The sequence below is a fragment of the Cetorhinus maximus genome, chromosome 1, assembly GCF_964194155.1.
Source record: "Cetorhinus maximus chromosome 1, sCetMax3.hap1.1, whole genome shotgun sequence".
In the NCBI taxonomy this organism is placed as follows: domain Eukaryota; kingdom Metazoa; phylum Chordata; class Chondrichthyes; order Lamniformes; family Cetorhinidae; genus Cetorhinus; species Cetorhinus maximus.
Window position 1 is genome coordinate 109,523,113 of NC_135879.1, and position 11,581 is coordinate 109,534,693.

The following is an 11,581-nucleotide window of genomic DNA, read 5'->3' on the forward strand; positions in this document are numbered from 1 at the left end:
CGGCTGTTTGGCAGATGTGCATGCGAAAGCAAGGGGAGATAATTAGTGCATGGCAGTGGCCTGTGAAAGAGGATACATCACTCACAGCATGGTTGTCTGATGGATGTTGCACTGCTGGATCCTCACTTGGTAGAGCAGCGCCGACCTCACCATCAGCACAGGACCGGTCCCGGTCATCGCCTGTCAGCTGGATGGTTCTGTTTTCAAATTCAGTCAGAACTTTGATTTCTGGCATCTCTCCACTTGTCTGTGACCTCCCTCTCTTGTTGTGTGTCAGTTTGTCCTGCATGAATAGTGATAGGGAGAGTGTATCAGCACTCTTGCCGCGCCAGATGATAAGAATGCCTGGGCTGTGTGGGTAGTGAGTAGTCCCATGGATGGGATGAGGACAGTGACAGTGAGTGTGAAAGAGTGAATGGTGATGTCCCTTGCACTGTTAGTGAGTGAGGGCCCTGTGGATGTGTGATGGGTTTGTGAGTGTGTGAGTTGGGAGTGATGAGAAGAGTGACTTACCCTGGCGGAAAGGAACAGATCATACATCTTTTTGCGGCACTGGGTGGCTGTCCTCCTCTGCAGGGTGCTCGTGCTGATCACCGCTGCCAAGCTGGGTTGGTGACTTTGCTGCCCATTCTGTGGCCAGAGCAGGGATAGGGCACATCCCGGCGGGCCTCCATGGCATCCAGCAGTCACTCGAGGGACTCTTTGTTGAAGCGGAGGGCTGCAGTCTTTTTGCTTTTGCTGGCAATGTCTCCCGGACAGTGGTGGTGAGCTGGTGGCGATGAGCGCATTGCTGACAGCTGGCATGATGCAACAATGGGGTGATAGCAAGTGGGCGAATGAGAGCCCTGCCGCCATGGAAATGGTGTGTTTCCCGGGAATGTATAAATAATGAGGCGGGCTCGGGAAGATACAGCGTAAAAACCCGCCATTTTCGTTGGTGGGTAGGACTGCATTTTACCCGCCTGCTACCACATATTAGTGCAACTCTGGGAAAATTCCATCCATCATTTAGATATTTCAAGTCCTCTTTCAAGTGTTTTACTTCTTGTGAGTGAGACTCCAGTGTTCTCATCAGTTGTTGTTTTTCATTAGCAAATTCATCTTTCATACATGAAAGTGGTTCTCTAAACTGATCAGTTTTTCTGTAATTGCACTTCTGCTAATTGTTTGAGACTCCTCATACTCCTTTATGAGAACTTTTACTTTCACTTGGGTATGCTGCAGAAGTGGTAGAGAAATCTTTTTCTGACAGCTGAATTGGAGCTGCAAATTTTCTACATTTTGTTGCTCGGGTACACAATAATTGTCCATCATTTCCTTTTCCTCCTGCAGTCTTTCACTTTGCAGTTCAACCTCTGCATACTTCCTCATCACTTTTTCCACCCACTCAACTTTTTCATGCATAGCATTAACAAACTTGCTTTCCATTTCTTCATATATATCTTTGGAGATGTAATGTTTTTCCAAATGTGCAACCATTTTCTTCAGCTCTGCAGTCTCTTTCTTGTACCTCTTGGCTTCATCCTGGAATATAGAACACTGCTGAGTCTTCTCTGCCAACTGGTTCTTCAGTTCATTCAGAGTGACATTAAATTAATTTTGCTTCTCTTCATAATCTTCCATAACTTTGACCTGAGGGATCCTTGATGCATGTAAAGGTCCTTCAACAGGTTTTTCCTTTCTTTGCAAAGCTCAATTGCTTCATCTTGAGTTTTCTTGTAATTCAATAGAGTCTTCTCCATTGTGTTCTGCTGTTCTTCCATTCTGCTGTTCAAGGCAGTCTTCATTTCTCCATGCTGCTGAACGGTTATATACTCCTTTTACATTGGATCTTGAAGGATGATTAGCTAATCATTCAACTGTTTATTTTCTTGTTGATCTCTTGCCAACTCCCTCTGTGCTTTACTGCATTGCTCCGTTGCTACTGATAGTTCCAACGCAGCTTTTCCTGAACTGGTATTCAGCATCTTTTTTAACCTCTCATGTTTTTCCAGGGGCGCGTATTAATTCTTCAAAGAGTCTTTCAAGGCAGCCATTTCCTTGAGTACCTTCCTTGCCTGCTGCTGTGCCTGGCTGTATTTCTGGTTGAGTTCTTCCAACTCCCTCTTCGATTTGCCAACAATGAAAATCAGAGTTGTTATTTCCTCCTTGTGTTTTTCTGGAGATGCATACAGAGTCTGCACACGAATCAGATATTCGCTTACCTTCTCAACATTCAACCTTTCTGTTTCTTTCAAAGCCCATTGTACCCTTGTGACACCTCAAAAATTTGTTTAGATCTTGAACTGTTTGGTTCATTGAAAATTTTAGTTTACCATGCGTTTTCATACTCAGCTTGAATTTTAAGTCTTCCAATTCAGCTTTGATGTGAACATTTTCCTATCTTATTTCTGTCTTTTCTTTCTCCACCTGCAGTAGACCTTTGTCCTTGTCATTCATTTTGGTTTCACTGTTAGCCAGGTCTGTCTCCAGCAAAATCCAGCAAAAGCTTGTGTCAGTTCTATAACCATGCTATTCGTGGCTTCAGTATCTGCTCGCAGCTTGGAACACTCTATGACTCTCCCTTCAATCAGAGCCAGTTGGCTCAGCACTTCCACCTGCTGTTGCAGTTTGGGTAATGTGTCGGCCTTTTCAAAATGATCTATGTTTAATCCTTCTCATGGGTTCTCAGCCTCTTCTTTCCTCTGCACTGAACTCTTTCACGTGCACTTCATTGTGCTGATGTGGTCTACCACCATTGTGTGGTTTGCTTGGATATTGTCTTTAGCCCTTTCGTTGCTTTATTGGGGTTGCCCTATCCCTCTTTGTAAGCTCTGCATGCTTCATAACTTGAAGATTAAAATAAATGTTAAAGGCTTTTAATATTTCATCAAATGTGGTTGAGGACTCATCTATGCCTTGCATTAGGATTGCTTCATCAGGAAGTTTGCCAAATGAGTATAGAAACATATCAACCTTAACTTCCTCTGATTTCCTTCCTAACCCTGTTGTACTCCGGTAACTTAATTTTTTTTCTCCACGACGCCGAATTTTACTTCTGGTTTGACCCTTGTATCAGCCCAAATTGATCTGGTAGGATTGATTCATTAACCCTAGTTGCATTTTGGCTCAGGGGAGGACAGCTTTAAATGCTTTTGCACTTTTAAAGATGTTGCTGCAGTAACCATTTTTTAAATGCTTCTTCCAGTGCTTGTCGGGTTTTGGCAGGCTCCCGCAGTGATTGCAGACCCGATCTCAAAGGGATCGATTTTCTGCAGCAATTCTTTAAGTCACAGATTTGGGCCCATTAGAATGTTTTTGGTGCATTTTAAGGCAATTAAAAAGTGATTCCTGACTTTGCCTGACTTTTTAAAATCTAATTTTTTTTCAACGAGCTCGGCCCACCATGTGTATGGTGCTGATTCCGCACTCGGGCTGGCCGCAGTGATTAATGAGATGGACTGCTCTGACTTATTAATGGCCTGAAGACTTCTAAAGGCTATTGGTAACACATAACTGTATACATATGTATGAAGTATAGGTCAGACTAAGAGCTATCTCCATGCTGACTTTTACACAAGTCTCTCCATACAACTCTGTCTCCTATCATGTGACTCTCTATATCATACTATTGGCGGCACTGTTCTCCAGTCCCACATTAACTCTTGCTATACCGAACACATTATACTACAGTCTACATGTGAACAGTACTGGCCAGAACAACGAGCATCACCATACCACATGAAGCAAGTAGATGTACAGATACAGACAGGTACCGTGCTACCCGAATACACTTGGGAGTTGAAGAGAGGTGGGCAGTTGTAGGACAGAGGGCTGAAATGGTGCCTGCCTTCCCTCGGTTAGATTGGGATATTTCCTTTGTTATCTTGGTGGGCCTGCTCTTTAACTGAGGCTGTTGCAGAACTTGAAGATCCTAGGCAGTTGCTTGGCTCATTACACTCAATGCACACGGCAGCAGAAACTGGTATGGATAGGATGAACCCAGTTGACATGACAGCTTCAATTGTTTGGTGAATGTTTACAAATGACCATAAGGGAAATGATAAAAATAACTCATACTTGCTCACTTTACTGTACTGAAAGAAATCAATGGGTGTGGTGAGGATATGCCCTCCAGTGGTATAGAGAAGCAAAACCAGCATTGGTTACCACTGATGTCATGCCTATTCTACTTTTTAGGCCCCATCTTTACATTCTAAGCCACTTTGAGGCCATATCTCAGGGAGTTCTTGAGCTAACTCAGGAAATCTGCCTAGTTTTACCCTGATAGGCAACCTGAAGTCCCCAATGTTAAAGGAAACTAAACTTGAAAGGAACAATCACATTAGGACTGCTGCCCATCTGTTCCTTGCCAGAATTAAGTTACTGTGGCCTTTAATGCTCAGCACATGAAGGACAGGGTATCACTCCAAGATCAGCCACTCAGTAACTTGAATGCCTTGGTTGCTGCCTTACTAGTGCAGGGTGCCTGCCCTGAATATTTGACTGACCACTCCACAGAATTTGGGACATAGTTACTAGCTGACCAAACCAGCATGAAGAAAACCTGCCTTATTGCACTCCACTGCTCGTAAGGAATTTTGGAAGCTCCAGGCTCAGAACTTAATATTTATTTATATTCCTGTCTGTACAATTTGAGGTCTTATGGTGCAGTAGGTTGCATCCCTACCTCTGAGCCAGAAGCTTTGGGTTCGAGTCCCACTCAAGGACTTGATGGTCATGGAATGTATGTTCATAATATGGCAAACAGATTGATTGTCAGCCTGCAAATTCTTTCGACATGCCTACAGCAGGCGGTAAGAGCAGGAGAGACTCCTGTTCAGCCATGCTTGATGCAGAGTGGTGCCCTCAAGTTATAGCCTCTGGCTTCAGACTAGTGACCTGTTCCAGGAGAAACATGCTACAGAAAACAGACATAAGCATGTGCTTTGTCTGCCTCTTGTGTCTAAGTCTGTACAATTCTGCCTTAGTTTCTTTTGAATTGTTGAACAAAACTTTAACAAGCCTTCGCTGAAAATTGTTTTGCTAATTTTCATGAACACATTTTAAGATGGGAGCAAGTCTCAGTAGGGTAAGTATTCCAGTGCTGACAACATTCAGCTGAAAATGGTCAGAAAAATGCAGTGGTGATTATTTGTAATGGTCTGGTCAGTTGATGTAAGTAATTATTCATAAATTCCTATGAGCTTTAGCCTTATGTAGGAGCTAGCCGAGCGAAAGGGGATAGGCTAGATAATTAGGCTTTATATGAAATTTAAAGACTGCAAGCTAAGTGGCTGCTCAGGGAGGTTAAATTCTTGCCGCCTTTGGAAAAGCATAAAGGGCATTTCAAATATTGGCAGCCTTTGCTGAGGTTGTAGGGGGAAGAGAAAGCTAAACAAAATTAAATGAAAGGAAACCCTATGTGGAAGCATAAAATGGAGTTCCAGCACCAAACTCTTAGTTTCAAGGCTTGTGAAGTGGACGTTATGACGCATTAAGTCAGTGCGAATAATATTGTTCTGTTTGTTATTCTAAGGTAACCTCCCCATAGGACATCAGTCCAGCATTCTTGCAATGAGTCTGAAAGCTTAAAAGTTAAAGGCCAAAACCACAAAGCCAATGGCAATGCCATACATTTGATAGCAGATTAGCAAATGGCATGTGGCACAATTCTATCACTGCTGTCCTGGTGAATCAGCTACTACACATACAGGATTCATTGAATAAATCCAGGTAATTGCATCTCTATCCATGTTTGTGGATAGGAGTATTAAGCTGGCTAGGTACAGTCATCATGTTGTGCAAATTCACTCACCAAACTTCATCATTATTCCTTCTCATTTTCTTCCAAAATACAAAAGAAAAATTATTGTTCAAATTTCAAAGGCAGTGTCAGAACTGGTGAGACAAAGCTAAGTGGGCAAAAAGAAAGAATAGCAAGACTATAAGTTACAACAGAATACACTTATAAAGCATCCTTCAAAAAGTATAATAAAAATAGAAAATGCTGGAAAAACTCAGCAGGTCTGACAGCATCTGTGGAAAGAGGAATAGAGTTAATGTTTCACGTCCATATGACACTTCTTCAGAGCTAAAGAGAAGTGGAAATGTGATGAAATTTATACTGTTTATGGGGGGTTGAGCAGGTAAAGTGGGATAGAAGGTCAGCGATAGGTGGGGGCTAAGGAGAGATTGAAAAAGATGTCATGGACACAAGACAAAAGGAGTGTTAATGGTATAGGTAAGAACTAAAGAAGGTGCTGATAGTGACATAAAGATAAGAAAGCAGAATGTGTGACTAGCAGAACAAGGGTCAGCACTCTGTGAAAGAACAACATAGAACAAGTAACAGATGGCCCTTTTGGTGATGGGGCGGGGGGAGTGGGCGGTGGTTGGGGAAAAGGGATAGAAAAAGGGATAAAAAAGGGATAAAACAATTAATAAATGAATAAAATAAAAATAAGTAAATAAAAAATAAAAATAAAGTTTTAAAAAGAGATTTAAAAAGGGGTGAAGATAGAGGAGAATGTTCATGGTCTGAAGTTGTTAAACTCAATGTTAAGTCCGGACGGCTGTAAAGTGCCTAATCGGAAGATGAGGTGCTGTTCCTCCAGTTTGCATTGGGCTTCACTGGAACATTGCAGCAGGCCGAGGATGGACATGTGGGCATGAGAGCAGGGTGGTGTGTTGAAATGGCAAGGGACAGAAAGGTCTGGGTCATGCTTGCGGACAGACTGGAGGTGTTCAGCAAAGTGATCACCCAGTCTGCGTTTGGTCTCTCCAATGTAGAGGAGACCGCATTGGGAGCAGCAGACGCAGTAGACCAAATCGAAGGAGGTGCAAGTGAAGCGCTGCTTCACCTGAAAGGAGAGTTTGGACCCTTGGATGGTGAGGAGGGCGGAGGTAAAGGGGCAGGTGTTGCACCTTTTGCGATTATGGGTAGGTGCTGAGGGATGGGGATGAGATGTTGGGAGTGATGGAGGAGTGGACCTGGGTGTCCCGGAGGGAATGGTCCCTACGGAATGCTGAAAGGCGGGGGGGTGGGGGGGGAGGGGAGGGTGAGGGGAACATGTGTTTGGTGGTGGCATTATGCTGGAGTTGGCAGAAATGGCCAAGGATGATCCTTTGAATGCGGAGACTGGTGGAGTGAAAAGTGAAGACAAGAGGGACCCTATCATGGTTCTGGGAGGGACGGGGTGTTGTGAGGGCAGAGGCGCGGGAGATGGGTCGGACACGGCTGAGGGCCCCGTCAACCACAGTGGGTGGGAAACCTCAGTTAAGGAAGACATGTCAGAAGCGCCGTTTTGGAAAGTGGCATCATCGGAACAGATGTGAGGGAGGCAAAAGAACTGAGAGAATGGGATGGAGCCCTTATAGGACGCAGGGTGTGAGGAGCTGTAGTCGAGGTAGCTGTGGGAGTCGGTGGGCTTGTAATGAATATTGGTGGACAGTCTATTACCAGAAATGGAGACAGAGTGGTCAAGGAAGGGAAGGGAAGTGTTGGAGATGAACCATGTGAAGGTGATAGAGGGGTGAAAATTGGAAGGAAAATTACTAAATTTTTCCAGTTCCAGACGAAAACATGAAGCGGCACCAATATAGTCATCGATGTACCAAAAAAGGTTGTGGAGGGGGCCTGAGTAGGACTGGAACATAGAATGTTCCACATACCCCATAAAGAGACAGGCATAACTGGGGCCCATGCGGGTACCCACAGCCACACCTTTTATTTGGAGGAAGTGAGACAAGTTTAAGGAGAAATTGTTCTGCGAGAGAACAAGTTCAGCCAGATGGAGGATGGACGGAAAATATAGTTTGTCTTTCTCTGCCCCTTTAAATATAACTTCCAGTTCCAACAGCTTTCCTGCAACCGTCGACATCTATTTCACATGTGCATTTGGTGACTGAGGTCATATCTGGGATCCCACAGGAAATAGTGTGGGCATCTTCTCTTAAAGATAATATTGAAATTAAGCTGTGCTAGGGACTTTTTGCTCTAGTGATGGCACTAACTGCAATTAAATGTCATGCATTGTGGGACTAAAGATCTGATATAACTGATCTCTACCAAATTATGCACTCCATTATATCCCTTTGTTGTGTCTTTTTCTGGGCGTAATAAAGTTCAAAATTCTGAGCAATAGAGGTACAACCAGACAAACCAGGCTGGTTATTTGTAGATGTCTGCTTTCTTGTTAAAATCAGTACATACAGAAAAAAATTCTCCCCAAGTGAGATAATTAGAACTCATCAGCAGCTGCAGTTAAACTGTAGTTGCTCTACTTCCTATTGTAACTATGTGAGACTAAGGATGTCACCAGCACAGCAAGGCCAGTTCAACACAGTGAGAAATGCTTTCAGAAATGTCAGTACAACCTTATGCTTATTTAAACCAAGGATATAAACATTCATTATCAGTAAACTGATAAACAAGGCTTTGTCTTTTTTTGAATTTCTCTCAAGAATATTATGTTGCTAAACACCAGTTGGTATGGCTGTTACACCAGCTGCTCCTAAGGCATTGTCAAAGGTCCATTCAAGTCACAGAACTCCAGGGAGCAATGGATACACTAACTCCCTGTACATTTCTTATCCCACATTTCTTAAGTATTAGCCACAACAGCAGCAGAGGTATAATTTGCTTCATCGTCTGCTATTTGTAGATAGAGTGGTCAAAATGGTGAACACAGGCAAATATTTCCTATAATGGTAAGAAGTCAAAAATCTCCTGGTTGTGATTCCTGTGGTTATACCAGGATTGTACCTGCCAGTGTCTCTAGCACTGACCCTGCTGGAATTTGCAAGGTCAATGGCAGGACACCTAATTGCCACATGACTGGAAAATGCAACTGCCAGTTTCGATGCACTTCCAGCACTCACCAGTCCATGACAATGAATTTTCAGTTGAAATAAGCAAATTGTGAAAATTGTTAATTGATTATAAATATGCTGGTGTTCCACTGGATAATTTGCACACTGTGGCTCGAATTTTTGGGGAGGCGGAAGGGAGCCAAACCTTAGCCAAAACGGTGCCGGGACAGAGAGGCCAGGATTTCCCGGTTGGCGAGCGGGGGGCGGGGCCCACTCGCCGACGTGTAAAATGACGTGGGATGATGTCGGGCGGAACACTCAATTTTCAGGTCGGCGGGGGCTCAGCTGAATCAGCTGTGCGCCCGCTGACCTGTCAACGGCCTATTGAGGCTATTAATAAAACAATTTAGATAATTGACAGGGCTGCCCATCCAACCTTAAGGTTGGCGGGCAGGCCGGGAGCCCTGGCGGGCTTCAGAGAAAGCATGAAACCACATCCACGGGCGGGATGAGGTTTCATGTAGGTCTTTAAAAATGTAGTAAAAGTTTAACTAAAAGTGATGGACATGTCCCAACTCATGTGACAGCTAGTCATTTGTCAATGAGAGAGTTTTTGTATTATAGTGAAGTTTGTAACAGACACTTAGAACTTTATTTTGTTTTCCCTCAGCATGGCTCCTGAGGTCTTGCCATGGTGGATACTGTAGTGTAAGGGTCTGGCAGATTTAGGGTTAATGTGGGGCTGGGTACAGTATTGCCCACACAATTATATAAGAGAGACACATGACACAGACCTAAGGCCAGTCAAGAGTTGGACAGAACCCTGTGTACCAGCAAGCATGGAGACAGCTCCTAGCTTGTACCCTTTACTGCATATTTATAAATAGTTCTGAGAGTCAATAAAGACTTACAATTAACCTATGTATGACTACGAAGACTTCTTCAGACTGACCGAATTGTAACCACAACCTGACAACAGATACTGGATGAGTTGGCATGGAGAGTGTAAAGGCAAAGAGCGCTGGGTGGGAGGACATTGTTGGCATGTTAGCACTAAGTTGGCATAGGGGCTATAAAGGGCGATGGGGGCTTGGGTAGAAGGGCACAGGTAAGCATGGAGGGTTTGAGGGGCCATGGGGCATGGGTAGAGGGGCATATGTTGGTATAGAGGGTATGAAGGGCCATGGGGATGGGTAGAGGGGCATAGGTTGGCAAGGAGTATATGAGGAACTATGGAGGGTGGATAGAGGGGCACAGGTTGGCAAGGAGGGTACATGCAGCCATGGGAAGGGTAGCTGGGGGGCATGAGGTGGCATGGGAAGTGTGTGGGGGATGAAGAGGTGTGAGGAGTGAGGGCTAGAGGGCCTTATTGTTTTCATTATAACTGGAACCAAGTTCCAGAGTACCGAGGCAGGTGTTTTAAATAGCCTGCCTCAGCACTCAGCAGCCACTGTGGCTGCTTCAACACTATTTCTGGATGCAGCAGAATGCACCTGCGACCCCCTCCTCTCAACCAACTCCTTTCCCCTGAATGAATATCCCCGGCTTGATGCACCCAACTCAGGAGTGAAAATTCAAAAATAATGCTGTAGCTGTTTTTTCAATTGCTTACAATCTCACCAAGCTTTTGCCTCCTATATATCTGCCAGCACTGTTTACATGGATGTAAGAAAACAAAATCAAATTATAATGAAAGTACAAAACATGAAAACACCACTAGGTTCATCAGTTCCACTCCTTACTACAAACCATACACTGGTGTAATCTCAATACAGCATACATTACCTCCTGAGGGAGATGCACAACGGCAGGTAAAACTTCTCAGGTGGAAAGTAAAATTTCTGAAATTTCTTCCTGACCATCAAGAATCATAAGGGGGGTGCCCTGTGTGCATCGGGTACACCCGCCCCCAACCACTCCCCACAAGATGTTGCCTCCCCTTTTGTTCCTCCCTCTCTGGCCTCCAAAACCTGCACCCCCTTCACCCCCTTCCCTAGGCTACCTGATCCATCTCCATCCAAAATGCCAAACTTAACTCTCTCTGATAGCCATGTCTTTGTCATCCCTGGGCCTACTTGCAGTCCCAGCAGCACCCCAGTCCTGCTACTGATTTCTGGCACATATGAGACTGCCAGAGGTGCCGACCAATCAGATTGGCAGGTAGCTCCTGAGGGTGGGACTTCTTCCCACTAAGGGGCGCAAGTTCGGCCATTCAGCGGGAAGAAGGTTTGGTCCAGTGATTTGTAACTGACTTTCCTTCCGGTGGGTGAGCAACCACCACCATGCCCCCGCCCCTCCCCATAAAACCCAGCCCCATGTCTCTGACCTTTTAAAAATTCTTGATAATATTTTATCAGTCCTTTTTCCAATGAAATTTTGTTGAATTCTGTAAGCTTCTCTCATTACTTATCGGTCCCAGATTCATCTACGCTATATTTTCTTTGAAACCTCTCCAGTGCACCACTGTTCATTTGAGGGTAGCACTTAATATTCCAAATGTAGGCTTACTAATGATTATACAGGATTAGAAAGCTTACTTTAACTATATTAAAAAAAACAGAATGTTTGCATTCGTACAGTGACTATTTTTATTATATCTGGATTACCATGCTTTTTGGTTTGCTTTGAAATAAAAACCTAAAATATTTTGTTGTAGAATATTAGTAGAGCAGCTAAATAAATTGAATAGGAAATGCAAGCTTTTTTCATCCAAGGCTTCAAATAGTTTCCATAAGCTCTTTTTACATTTAGTTTCTTTTGACATCCTTGCCATAAAGCTTTTGCTTTC